The sequence below is a fragment of the Colius striatus genome, chromosome 2 (assembly GCF_028858725.1).
Source record: "Colius striatus isolate bColStr4 chromosome 2, bColStr4.1.hap1, whole genome shotgun sequence".
Classification (NCBI taxonomy): Eukaryota; Metazoa; Chordata; class Aves; order Coliiformes; family Coliidae; genus Colius; species Colius striatus.
In genome coordinates, this window is record NC_084760.1 from 46947889 (window position 1) to 46961959 (window position 14071).

Genomic DNA, 14071 nt, shown 5'->3' on the forward strand with positions numbered 1-14071 from the left:
GTGAATCAGATGGTTTTGCCCTAATAAACCACACTTTAGCATGTACCCAATTTACCCCCTGGGCAGCAACTCTGTGTGCTCTGCACACAAAGAAGCAATCCCTTCTCTCCATGTCTTAAAACCTGGAAAAAAAGTATACTTGAAAGATGGAATAAAAAGCAAGAAGCGGTTTTTCTGTGACTGGAAATAAAAATACCCCACCACTGTTCACAGAACTGTGAATTGCAAAGGCCTGAGCATACCTGCAGGTTGCACTGATTAGAGACTGAGAAAGCAATCACTCTCGTAATTCCTTCCACTTTCAAGGTGACCAAAGTCTCTTGGAAATTTCCAAATACCCAACACAAAATATTTGGCCAAATGGCTTAAAAGTGCCTTGGTTGTGTTTTTGTTGTTGTGTTTTTTTTTCCATTGGTGAGCTGCAAAGAGGTTGGCTGTATCAGCCAGCCAAGAGCCACTTCTGCTTCCAAGATGACCTCTTTTGTGATTTTCATCATTTTGGACATTTTTCTCAGTTTGACTCTGACTCATGAGGGCTTGGGTTGTCTCAGAGACACACATGCTAATCAGCCTTAGCTTTGAGTAGCAGTTGTTGATGCTGGAGGGGAGTAGGCTGCAGTCATATCCCTGTCCAGGAAGAAGTCTGTGTCTCTTTGTCTTCCACTGCCATCTCAGCTAGCTCAACTGACGCCTGAGTGCTGCACCCTCACCTTCATAATGAACTAAGGAACTTTATTCTGCAGTGAATCTGCTTCCAATGCCCCATGAGCGTTGACTTCTTCCACCAATATCATCCCGCCTTGGTACAAAGAATGTACCAAGATGCTGTGGTTCTTGTCCCAGGGAGCTGGACACCTCCATCTTGGTGTCTAGAGCACATGAAACCAGGAGCATCTCTGACCACTGCTCACCAGGTATTTTCTGTCCTCAGAAGCTCTTGCACATTTGTAGTCAAAACGTCTCTCCATCTTGTTTCTGAGAAGGCTGTCCTGGGCACCTCTCATGGCGCAGTGGGTTTTTTTTCCATCCCAATTCATCTTTGCAGCTCTTTATCCCACTAATGTTCAACTTTCAACATCATCTCAAAGTACAGGCACAGGCTGGATGCTTCCACTCCATTTCCCCAGCTCTGCAGCCTGGGGATGAAACACGTCTCTTTCCCATCCCTCCTCTGTTTGTGCAGTTTGGGGTTAATTGGTTGTTTACTTACCACTCTGAGCTGCTGGTTCCCCACACTCTCCAGAACTGTTGCGTTCATAGAAATCAAGTCCATTTTCCCCCAGCCTGAGGTACAGATGCTGCTTCTTGGCAGCACTTTGGGGACAGGAATGCCCTTTTTGTTTGGTTCACGCAAATCCCAAGGTCCATGCTGCTCTGCACGGCTGCTTCCACTCTCTCCAGGTTGACTGCTCTGTCAGTCTCACATTATTTGATAGTTAGATTGTTATTTTCACATCCCAGTCACTGATGTGGTAATCAAATTCCACGGCAGCACTGTCATTCAAAGATTCTTAGATGATGCCCATTTTTAGTGTTTCTCCATTAATCCTCTTCAGACTAGAGAGGAGATTGAGGGAAGATCTCATTAACATAAATATTAACATAGGGGAATGGGGCAGCACTTTTTTTTCTGTAGTGTCCAGTGGCAGGATGAGGGGTAAATGGGCACAAGCTGGAACACAAGTGCTGCTTAAATACAAGGGAAAGTTTGTTTGGTGTTGAGGTGAGGGAGCCCTGGCCTGGGCTTCCCAGGAAGGGTTTGAAAACCTCCTGAGAAGGAGACTCTAGACCCACCTGAACACGTTCTTGTGCCCCATGATTGAGGGGAACCTGCTTGAGCAGGGGCTTGGGCTGCATGAGCTCTACAGGTCCCTTCCTACTCCTACCATTCTGTAATTCAGAACCTGCTCCTTTCATGCAGTAGCCAAACAAAACTACTCCTTAGCAGCAAACCAAGTTTGTTTGGACAAACTCTATCTCCTCATAAATCTGCCTTGAATGTCATTGATTACACTCCAGTTTTTAATTGCTTATTCATCAAATTCCTGTATGAGCTTTCCTCTTCTTTTCCCAGGATGGCTGCCAGGCTTCTTCTCTCTGTAGGAACTCTTTGCTGTGCTGGGATTTCTCTATTATTCCAAGTTCATTAAAAATTGATATCAGTGGATCAGAGGCTGCTGGTTCTTTTGTGGTGATTACTAACACACTACCTTTTGCCTGCAGCAACCAACAAAAATATTTATCCAGCATGTTCGCCTGCTTTGCATCGTTACAGGCTGGAACGGGAGCTGCTGCTTCTGTTTCTGGGGAGCATTTGCCTTGAAATACTTGGTGGGAAGGGACATTTAAAGATCATCTGGTTCCCCACCTCCCAGCATGTTCAGGGACACCTTCCACCAGACCAGGCTGTTCCAAGCCCCATCCAACCTGCCCTTGAACACTGACAGGGATGGGGCAGCCACAGCCTCTCTGGGCAACCTGTGCCAGAGTCTCCTGACCCTCACCATAATCAATTTCTTCCTTATCTCTAGCCTGATTCTCCCCTCTTTTAGTTTAAAACCATCACTCCTTGTCCCATTTCTACTGGCTCTGCTAAAAAAACCTGTCCCCATTTTTCTTCTAAGCCCTTTTTAAGTATCGAAATCCAGAGCTTTTACTCCCCAGCATCTGGACCCCAGTTACAATCTCCTCTTGACCTGCTGGACAAGTCCTGCTTCAGACTGACATCAGATCAGCTGCGCAGTGCAGAAGCAGAATATCCAGCACATCCCTGCAGAAGTTTGCCAGAGTTAATTACCCGTTCTGTGTTGCTCTGCTAAATTAAAAAGCCTTTCAGGTTAGAAACAGTTTTCTCATGCTAGCATTTTCAGACAGTGGTAAAGTGAACCCTAGAGCATGTCTGTGGCTCTGTGCGTTCAGCTTGTCCCTCAGCAATTAAGAGACCCAGCACAACGTGGTCTTCTTGCTGCTTGACTTTGCTTTGGGTCACTGGAGCAGCTCATCCCTTCAGCCCAGCCCAGGAAAAGAGCCAGGGTCAGGAAGCCCCTTCCACAAACACCACACATGACATCTCCCCTGTCTTTGCCCTCGACAGCAAAAGAGGCTTATCGTAAAATCATAGAATCGTTTCAGTTGGAAAAGCTCTTTAAGATCCTCAGCTCCAACCCCTCCCCTCACAGTGGCACTGGCAGGAGAGCCTTAGTCCAACCGTATGAGCTACCTACTGATGCAGGAAGGAACATGTTTCAGACCTGAGCATCAGTGGCAGAATCAACCTGCAGAACAGACTACTCCAAGCTACAAATATAAAGGCATTATCATAGAATAACAGAATGTTAGGGGTTGAAAGGGACATTTAGAGATCATCTAGTCCAACCCCCCTGCAGAAGCAGGGTCACCTAGATCAGGTCGCATAGCAACATGTCCAGGCACGTCTTGAAGACCTCCAAGGAAGGAGACTCCACACTCTCCCTGGGCAGCCTGTGCCAGGGCTCCCTCACCGTCACAGTGAAATAGTTTTTTCTTATGTTTAAAGGGAACTTTTTGTGTTCCATCTTCATCCCATTACCCCTTGTCCTGTTGCCAGATACCACAGAAAAAAGGGATGCCCCAACCTCCTGACACCCACCATTTAGATATTTGTAAATATTAAGAAGATTATCCAATAATTTCTGTTCAGATTCACAGCATTGCTTCTGATGGCTAAGAAATGTCTACACCAGGATACTAGTGTCAAAGCACAACCAATGAACCTGGCCCCATCCCACCATCACCTACTGGTGCTGAGCATCTCCTTCAAGGAAATGCAGGGAATCTGTAGTAAAAAACAAACCTAAATTAAAGCCTAGGGTCACAAGGCCATGCTGTAACTACACCCCATCGTTCTGGCACAGAAATGAGTTGGAGGAGAACAAAGAGACATAAATCTTGGAGAGGAGGGAGAGGAGTGGGGAGAAGCAGAGCCCTGGCACTGGTGTTTGGAAAGGTGAGCTGTGATCTTTGTGAATAATTGATATGTAGCTGATTAGTGCTATTTATCAAAGTCCCAGATAAAGGCATGACACCTGATGCAGTCCCACCTTGAATAATGAAGGGGGCCAGTGCTGAGATGTGGCTGTGTGGCTCATTGAGTTGCTTTTGTTTCTTGCCTCAGTGGCCATCAGCATGCAGCTGATTAGGTGGTAAGATAATCCTTTCCTGGCCCTGGCCAGGTGCCTCAGCCCCCTCTAGAGCAGTTAATTGCATGCTGGCTCCTCAGAGGGGCTATGGACTCAGTTCTGGTACAGTAGCTCTCCCCAAGAGCCATTCCCGAGGGTGCTGCATGTCTGAGTGCCAAAGAAAAGAGTAGAGCGTGAAGGTAGTTCATGAGGACAGCTCAAATAGGCTAGAGAAGTGGTGCCACCAGCCCAGAAACCTCTTTCCAGCTACTGGTCATACAGGGTATCACCAAGCTGGAAAACCTTCCCCTCAAGCCAAGAACCACCCAAAGCACCCCAGAGATGCCCTCTGCCAGTGTGAGTGGATGGTTGATTTACCAGTATAAATGCAGGCTGAAAGTGCTTTACATAAGGATTACTGATCATTGATTCTGCACCCTGCGTCCTGCAGATATGAGATGTTTCATCTGATGTCACATACCTCATCCCAAAAAGCAGGGGGTGAAGCCAAATAACTGCTGTATGGTGGGATGACCTAGGTAGAAATACAGAGCTCCTACTGGCACTCAATTCAACTCTGTCCTTTCTCTTCCAGTCCCTTGGGGAGACCTATGAGATGAGTGAAAATTCATAGCATGTGGTCCCGCAGTGAAGGGCCCTAGGAGAAGGCATGAGCAGGGGACAGATGGATGATGTGAGGCCTCAGGCTGTGGGATCTGGGGCTTGTTAGCCTGGAGGAAAGAAGGCTGAGGGGGAACCTCATCAACACCAAGTACCTAAAGGGTACTTATACGCTTTAGGGTATGTCAGGAGAATGGGGAGAAAGGTTTTTTCTGTGGTGACCAGTGCCAGGACAAAGGGTAACAGGCACAAGCTGGAACACGGCCACTGGCACAGGAGGAGAAAGTTGTTTCGTGTTGAGGTGAGGGAGCCCTGGCCCAGGCTGCCCAGGGAGGGTGTGGAGGCTCCTTCTTGGGAGGTTTCCAAACCCACCTGGACACGTTCCTGTGCCCCCTGATGGAGGGGAACCTGCTTGAGCAGGGGCTTGTGCTGGATGAGCTCTGCAGGGCCCTGTCAACCCCCCACCATTTGATGATTTTCTGAACAACCACATTCCTTAAGGATAAAGAAGGCTGCATAGAAACTAAAAGCTGTTGCTTTGAGGTGGTTTCTTTTCCTCTGTGTCACTGTTTTCCTCTCTGGGGCAAGAATCAGTAACTGGATCTGGCCAAAGGCCAAAAGCCACATTACAAACCTGTCATTTCCCCGCCAGCCTGATGGGTGATGCAAGGATAGGGGTACAGATAACATCCCCCCACAGAAAACCGATACCCACGGGGAAGAGGCTCTCCTTACCTGACAGGGAGACAAAGAGACTAATACCAAACACTTTTAATACAGCACTCTGCTGTCTGGGATAAAAATAGAGGTTTGTTTTGTCCTTTGTACTCTGGCTTCTCCTGCAATTAAGACCTCTGCAGAATTCAAGTCCTTTGTAAGGGGCTGCCTCCTACTTGCAGAAACCAGGATGCTCAGCATTTCATCTGCACAAAATAATCCACTGCGGAATCACTGTAGAAAGACTATAATGGAAAAAAATTAATAGGTCTGGTGTAGTAGGTTTCCCCTCTTGTCTGAGTGCCCTCTCTGTGAATGAGTCTTCACCTGACTCTGGGCAGGTAGGGAACTGCAAGATCTGCAAACCAGAAGAAACTATGGTTTTCTTGAGACCACACTTGCAAACCTTTCTGCTGTCCAGCTTGCTGAAACATGGCAGAGGTTTGAGCTGCAGCCCTTGGAGCATCACCAGTGATGGAGGAGATTCAATCCTCCTCAGTTTCTTCCCCGTCAAATGTGGAAGATCTCAGGGATACCCTGAGGTTGTTGCATCCAGAGGTCTATGTCTGGCTCACTAGACCACTGCATGAGTTATGCCCCTGGTGCACATATCAACATGTTATTTTCGTCTAGGGAATTGCTAAAAGACAGAAAAGAATTAAATGTCTTCAAATGAAACTGAGTGTGCTTGTAGCACAGGCAAAGTGTTTACAGAAGAACACAGCATACTGGCCTCAGGTTGGGTTTGCTTTTACCTTGATCCAAACCAATTTTTTTCAGAGTCCTTTTGTAATTATAGCATTAAACAAACAAACAAATCATGTAGGAGGATCTGGAAGGATTTTGGGGGCTACCTGCACAATTTAGGGTTTACTTTTGGGGTTTTGTTGTATGTGATTTGAATCGCCAAATTTTATTACTAGAAGTCCAGACCATGCAGATCACCTGGAGACAATTTTATACCTGTCTTAGTAGTTGGGAGCAATCCAGCATCCTTGATGATCCAAATATCACTAAACCAAGTTTTTATACTAATCCCTTCAGCACTGGAAATACAGAAAGTTCTCTCCAGTGCTATTACAGGTTGTATTTGCAACAAGCTATTGGTTGTCCCAGTCCTTTATTTTTGTGTTATTAACTGTGCAGGAGCAAAAAAAAAAAAAAGATCCAATGGAATAGGAAAAAGTAGAAAAGGGGATAGCTTTTATATGAGAAACTGTACATTGCATTAGTCCAATTGAAAAGAGGACATAATGAATAGCCACAACTGTGGAGGAAGCAGTTATGTATCATCTGTTTCAGTAGAAAAATTGAAAGACATAAAAATGAACATAAGGGAAGAAGGCTCAGGATGAAGTCATCAAGAGGAGTGTGGGCAGCAGGTCAAGGGAGGTTCTCCTCCCCCTCTCCTCTGCCCTAGTGTGGCCTCATCTGGAGTCCTGTGTTCAGTTCTGGGCTCCCCAGCTCAAGAGAGACAGGGAACTGCTGCAGAGAGGCCAGTGCAGGGCTACCAAGATGCTGAGGGGACTGGAACATATCTGTGAGGAGGAAAGGCTGCAGGACCTGGGGCTGTTCAGCCTGGAGAAGACAAGGCTGAGAGGGGATCTCATTACTATTTACAAATATCTAAATGGTGGATGTCAGAAGGTTGGGGCATCCCTTTTTTGTGTTGTATCTAGTGACAGGACAAGGGGTAATGGGAACAAGCTGGAAGACAAAAAGTTCCGTTTAAACATAAGGAAAAACTATTTTATTGTTGAGGTGAGGGAGCCCTGGCCCAGGCTGCCCAGGGAGGATGTGGAGGCTCCTTCTCAGGAGGTTTCCAAACCTGCCTGGACCCTTTGCTGAATGACCTGATCTAGGTGGACCTGCTGTAGTAGGGGGATTGGACATACCCCTCCACAAAGTAGGGTGAGTGGCAAGTGCTCCAAAGCCTGAGCTTCACAAAGCCTGGCTTAGCTTCCCAGCCCTTAGGGCTAGTGTCTGTGGCACAGCTATAGCTGCCCAGTCCACAGGCAAATGTATGATTGACCTGAAACCTTTCACTTGCACAAAGACCCTTGCAATGGGATGGCTGAAGTCTCATTAAGATTTTATGGCATCAGCTTCCATGGAAGGTAAAAGATAGATGGACAGGGTGTGCTTGGTTATGACCTGAGAGGACTGATGTCACCAGGGGCAGGAACCTGGAAGGGTAGAAGTTTCCATACTGTGTCAAGAGATGAGAGCTAATCAGCTGAGATGCCCATGGAGGTATCAGCTCAGCCTTTCTGCGAGTGATACCGTGTCACACGACTTGTCCAGTTTTGCAGGCGAGGCTGGCACGTGAAAAAAAAGCTGAAACATTGAGCTGTGTGGAGGAGGGAAGCTACAGTCACAGAGATGAGCAGAGTCCAGACTTCCCAGGAGGAGCTACAAATCATCTTGGCTCTTTGAGAGCCAAAGTGAACAGGGGAGAAGGCAACTAGGATGACTGGCTCAGCTCAAGTTGGATACGGCCAGCACACAGTATTTTGTGTTACCAGGAAAACACTTTTTATGTTAGCAACAGGAGAATTCTTATCACCCAGCTTTGCCTATCTGTAACCTAGTCAGAGGTTTTAAGCTCAATAGTCAGCAAAGAAAGACCAAAACCTCCCACAAGCATTTTCTCCCCAACTCTAATTCATCTAAGGTATCTGGGACTAATTTCACTCAGGCTTGGACAGTCCTTCCATTTGAGCACAGAGAGCTCAGGTGAACTGCTAAGAGTAGTTGGGATGGACCCTTCCCCAGAGAGTGAGGAAACCATCAGAGTATTTTAAACCCTGATGATTTTGAGCTGCATGAGAGGGTTTTTTTTTTTGTCTTTTGGGATTTTACTTGGTTTTGTTTAATACATTTTTTGTCTTTGAGCAAAGTCTGTGTCTTTGAAGATTCCTCAGCCTTATATTTAACTTCTTAAAAACACACAGAACATAGGTGGGCTTCCCACAAACCCCAACAAAGATTGGATCTGATACCCCTGGGCAACTTGGGTGTCTGGAAGGGGGAAAAAGAGAAAAAGAGAGCACTTCTGTTTTCTTTACACAAAGACATCAAACCACCTGACCTGCCAGGGATTTTTTTACATCTAGGGTAGCTTCAAAATGATCTGTGGGCAAGATTCTGAGCTTAAAATCCTCCTCAGGGGCAACCTGAGCATTTTGCCTCAAAGCCTTCTCTGCTTTCTCAGACCTGGGTTGGTGAAAGGATCCTCATGGGTTACAGTCATTTCCATTTAGTTTCTGCATTGATGCAACTGAAAACCCAAGCCCTCTTTTGCCAAAGGTGGGTTGAAAAGTTGAAAATAATATTGGGGTTTTTTTCCTAGCCATTGTAATATTGGTTGGACTTGATGATCTTAAAGGTCTTTGCCAACCTACACGGTTCTGTGATTTTACAGCTTTATAACTTCTCTGTCTAACAGCATGTGAGGATGGATGTCCTGGGACATGCACCAGGTGCTAAGCTGTGGGCAGCTCACCTGTGAGCAATGTTTCTTTGCTATGGGACCTTCTTACTTCATACTCAAAACCCACAGCTGTGGCTGTCCTTTGCCACTAGGAAGCCTTGTAAGCGGGCAGGACTGTCTGAAAGACCAGAAATGTGGAAGGGGTCCAAAAATGGGTGTGAGAAACCAGGGAGCTGTTCTGATGAGTAGCTGGTCGGGTTGGAGAGGCTTGGTGAAGGGTCTGGAGCACAAGCCTGCTGAGGAATGCTGAGGGGCCTGGGGATGTTCAGCCTGGACAAGAGGAGCCTGACGGGAGACATCATCAGTCTCTGGAACTTCCTAACAGAGCCTGTGGCCAGGGAAGAGTCAGTCTCTGTGCCTAAGCTGCAAGTGACAGGACAACAGGAAACAGCCTCAGGTTGCCCCAGGAGAGATTTAGATTGGAGCTGAGGAAGAACTTTTCCCTGAGAGGGTTGTCAGCCCCTGTCCCAGGCTGCCCAGGGAGCTGGTGGAGTCCCCATCCCTGGAGCTATTGCAAAGCCGTGTAGCTGAGGTACTGAGGGACATGGGTTAGTGGTGGGCTTGGCAGGGTTAGGTTGGACTCGAGGATCCTAAAGGTCTTTTTCTACCAAAACAGTCCAATGATTCTATGATTCCTTGGGGTATCTGGGAGGAGACGCAATGACTCTGGGAGCTCAGGCTTGGAAAGCTGAAAGTACATGACCTTAAAGGGAGTTGTTGGATAGTTGAGGGCCTGAGGTTTGGAAGCTGCTTGCTGCTTTCTGTACAACCTTGTGTTTGCACAAGGCTGATAAATGCAAATAATTTCCTCTAATGGCCTACACAGTGGGTGCCCTGGACCAAAATGAAGAGCCTTTTTTCACTGCCTTACAAAACTGCAGCTTCTGATGTAATCATCTGACTATTTAAGTTAAAGCTTCCTAAATCTCTTCTCTTCTAGTTACCCTCTTTGCACGGAGGCGAATCTGAACTTACACCTCTGAATGTCTGTTAATTACTTGTGTTTTGTTATTGTTTGGATAGCCTCTGAGATGTAGTTCCTGCAGTTCCTGCATGGCAGCCTCCAGATATTAAAAGTTGCTTCAATGGATTTTCTTTTTCAGTAAACTAAAGCAAAAATTCTATTAAATATAACTGGATTTTCTTTTCACTCTGAAAGACAAGTGGAACAGCATAATGAGCACCAGTCAGCCTTGTCTTATTGAAAGGTATCCCGTCAGGAAACTAATCTGGGATGACATTACAGATCTGAACTGGTAAAGTGGCAATTTGGGTATACTTAGAGTGGTGTTTGACTTGGTGTCACACAATATTTTGTTTGAGAAATTTAAATTCCTGCATAAATTCAACGTGGCAGGTGCTGAAGGTGTTAGACGTGTGAGCATGCTGGGGAGTCAGTGGAACCAGGAATTTGTCACAGAGTGCGCTGGAGCCCTGTGAGACTAGACCTTGTCATACAGCAGTTTGCATTAACCAGTGTGTGTGGAGCAGTTCATAGAATCATAGAATCACAGTTAGGACTGACAGCACAGGCAAGGATGCCAAGCAGGGGGAAGCTGCCAGTGAGCTGCTGCAATTGAATCACAGAATCATTTTGGTTGGAAAGGACCTTTAGGATCCTCAAGTGCACCCACTCCCCTCACAGTGCCAAGCCCACCACTAACCCATGTCCCTCAGCACCTCAGCTACATGGCTTTGCAATAGCTCCAGGGATGGTGAATCTACCAGCTCCCAGGGCAGTCTGGGACAGGGGCTGACAACCCTCTCAGGGAAAAACTTCTTCCTCAGCTCCAATCTAATCCTCTCCTGGCACAATCTGAGGCTGTTTCCTCTTGTCCTGTCACTTGCATCTCAGACAGAGACCGACTCTCCCTCCCCTGGCCGCAACCTCTGTCAATGAGTTGCAGAGAGTGATGTCTTCCCTCAGGCTCCTCTTCTCCAGGCTGAACACCCCCAGGGCCCTCAGCCCCTCCCCAGCACACTTGTGCTCCAGATCTTTCACCGAGCTCTGCTACAGATGACCTTGGGATGACTCATCTGCAAATGTGTGAGTTATTGGGAAGATGTGTCTGTTAGGCTTGGGATAAGGCTCTTCTTCCTCAGAGCCTTCCCAACCCACTTCCCCTGGCAAGCAAGAGGGAATAAAATATTCAGCACTTGTCTACACAGCCTTTCATTTCCAAGTGTTTCATAATTCATCAAGTGCCCTGCTCTCTTCCTTGGCTTTTCTGCTGATGGAAAGAGAGGGAGTTTTTCTGGGTCACTCGTAATTTTATCAGACTACAGGAACATCTCTTGTTTCAAACCCAGGCTGGATGGCTCAATGCTCACAGCTTGCTCAAAGCCTGAGATCAGGGCAGGCTGGGGCTGATGTACAGCCCATGACACCCTTTGCTCTTTGCCTGTATGGCATATGCCATCTTTCAATGAAGCTGCCTGTGTCAGGAGCAACAGTGGCTGGGGGGGACAGTGAACCTCATCAGACACTACAAGCACAGATGTATCTGTTCCCTCTGAGCAAGGACTTTGAGGCTAAGATGTGTAAATGAGTCTGGCTTTGCTATGAACATTCCCCAGACCATCCTCCTGTCCTCTCTTCTCTGATAGCTTCCCTTGGATGCTGTTTTCCCTCTGAGTTCCTTTAGCTGGGGAGAGCCTCTGATGAAGGAGTAGTATCTCCATCCATCCATCGTCAGATCCTGGGAAGTGAAAAAGGCAAATCATGACATCTCTGATTGGTCCCCACCTCCAGACAGGCCTGGCATGATTGGATGGGAAAACAGAGGGATGCCAACTGCATTTAACTCATTATCAGACCTGCAAGAGCCTAGGAGATGGGAATGAAGGCTCAGTTGCCCAAGGGAGGATCCAACTCACAATTATAGTGAAGAGACCTCAGGGATACCTCAGGTCATTTGCACCTGAACCCCTTGGAGTTGTTGTCTCCATCTAAATTAGGGAATGAAGTGCTGCCTGGGCACAGTCTGTCACCCATTCATGCTGGGATGCTGCCTGCCAGAGTTTGCCAGGCCCGTGGATCATGGCCCAGTGCACCATTGCAGGGATGTAGGAGCCGGGCTTAGCCAGATTCTGGAGAGGAGAGCTTCCCTGCCTGAACATGGCCAATGTGTTTGGGGCTTGGGACAGAAAATGGTCACATCATCTTCAGGCTGGGGCAGAGGGCTGCAAAGCTGCCCGCATGGAAAGGGCTCAGTGGGGGGGAGTTGGTGCCAGTGGCTGAAGATGAGGCAGCAGCGTGCCCAGGTGGGCAAGAAGGCCAGTGGCACCCTGGCTTGTATGAGCAGTGGTGTGGCAGCAGGCCCAGGGCAGTGGCCGTCCCCTGTGCTGGGCCCTGGTGAGGCCGCAGCTCGAGTGCTGTGTTCAGTGTTGGGCCCCTCACTGCCAGAGGGACACTGAGGGGCCGCAGCGTGTCCAGAGCCGGGCAGCGGAGCTGGGGAAGGGGCTGGAGCACAAGTGTGCTGGGGAGGGGCTGAGGGCCCTGGGGGTGTTCAGCCTGGACAACAGGAGCCTCAAGGGAAACCTTCTTGCTCTTGGTAACTCCCTGGCAGAAGATTGTGGCTGGTATGGGGTCAGTCTCTTCTCCCCATTAATAAATAGCAGGACAAGAAGCCTAAAATTGCCCCAGGGGAGATTAAGATTGGAGCTGAGGAAGAACTTTTTCCCTGAGAGGGTTGTCAGCCCCTGTCCCAGGCTGCCCAGGGAGCTGGTGGAGTCCCCATCCCTGGAGCTATTGCAAAGCCGTGTAGCTGAGGTGCTGAGGGACATGGGTTAGTGGTGGGCTTGGCACTGTGAGGGGAGGGGTTGCTCTTGATGAGCTTAATGGTCTTTTCCAACCTCAACAATTCTATTATTCAGCTGGGGAGAGCATCAATATGCTGGAGATGGACATGATGTTGCTACAGCTTCTGGGCTTCTCTTGAGTGACCTTCCCCAGACAGAGACAGGACAACAGCAGGTCTCAGAGCATGTCTGTGAAGTTGTTTTGAGAAATAAAGAGGGAGCTCCAGGTTTTTACTTGCAGCTGGTGCTTGTGCTCTCCTGATGGGTCTCTCTGGCCTGTTATCAGGTAGAGATATAGCCTAAATCTAGTTTCTCCCCCATCAGCCACAATTCCCCCACCCCACTCTTGAACAAGCACCTACACAAAATGCTTCTTGAACACATTTTCACCCTGTTTGACTTGTGGGTTTCTTCCCCCTCTGTGCCTCTTTTTGCCATTTGGTTTGACAGCACTAAACCACGATGCTCTCAGGGAGCATCCAAGTGTGTGGCTGACATGATGCCATAGTGCCTTGAGCACACAAGCTGGAATAGCTCATACCCCTCCTAGCAACGCCACAACAGCTACACTGGAGAACCCTAACGGGTTACTCTTGTTTTTAAAAGTGCTATTGGTATTAAGATGTGCCCTCCCAGAGCTACCAGCTGTGGACGACTTCATTAACCTTGTTAACTATAAAGCACCAAGGAAATATATAGGCATCTTTCAGACTAGCCTGCCCTGTGTCCTGTCTCATCATCACCTGCAAAGTGGGTTTAGGTTGGAGAAGACCTTTTAGGTCCTCGAGTGCAACCCCTCCCCTCACAGTGCCAAGCCCACCACTAACCCATGTCCCTCAGCACCTCAGCTACACGGCTTCGCAATAGCTCCAGGGATGGGGACTCCACCAGCTCCCTGGGCAGCCTGGGACAGGGGCTGACAACCCTTTCAGGTGTGAACAAACTGTCCCTCAGCTCCAATCTAAACCTTCCCTGGTACAACTTGAGGCCATTTCCTCATGTCCTATCACTCTCTATGTTTTACTCATTACTCTCAGGAGTTCCCTGGAGGCACAAATTCATGGCAAAAATTTATGATGACTCATTTAAGACTTCAGTTGTTTCTTCAGTGGAGTCAACAGCTGAAACTACCTTCACCATCATAAATAAACCCTCAACTGACTAGTGCCTGGGACATGTAGCCTGTAGGGAGAGGTGGAGGAAGCAGGGCTTGGTTGGTCTGGTGGAGAGGAGACCAAAGGACCACGTAACAGCTACCTGCAGCTGCTTGAAAGAGAGTTAC

At 47.9% G+C, this 14071-nt stretch overlaps 1 protein-coding gene across 1 annotated transcript in view; it reads left to right on the plus strand.

Moving 5' to 3' along the window:
• OTOF (otoferlin) overlaps positions 1-14071 on the plus strand; it is a 108978-nt gene that overhangs the window by 17557 nt on the left and 77350 nt on the right. The gene's annotated exons all lie outside the window — the stretch shown is intronic.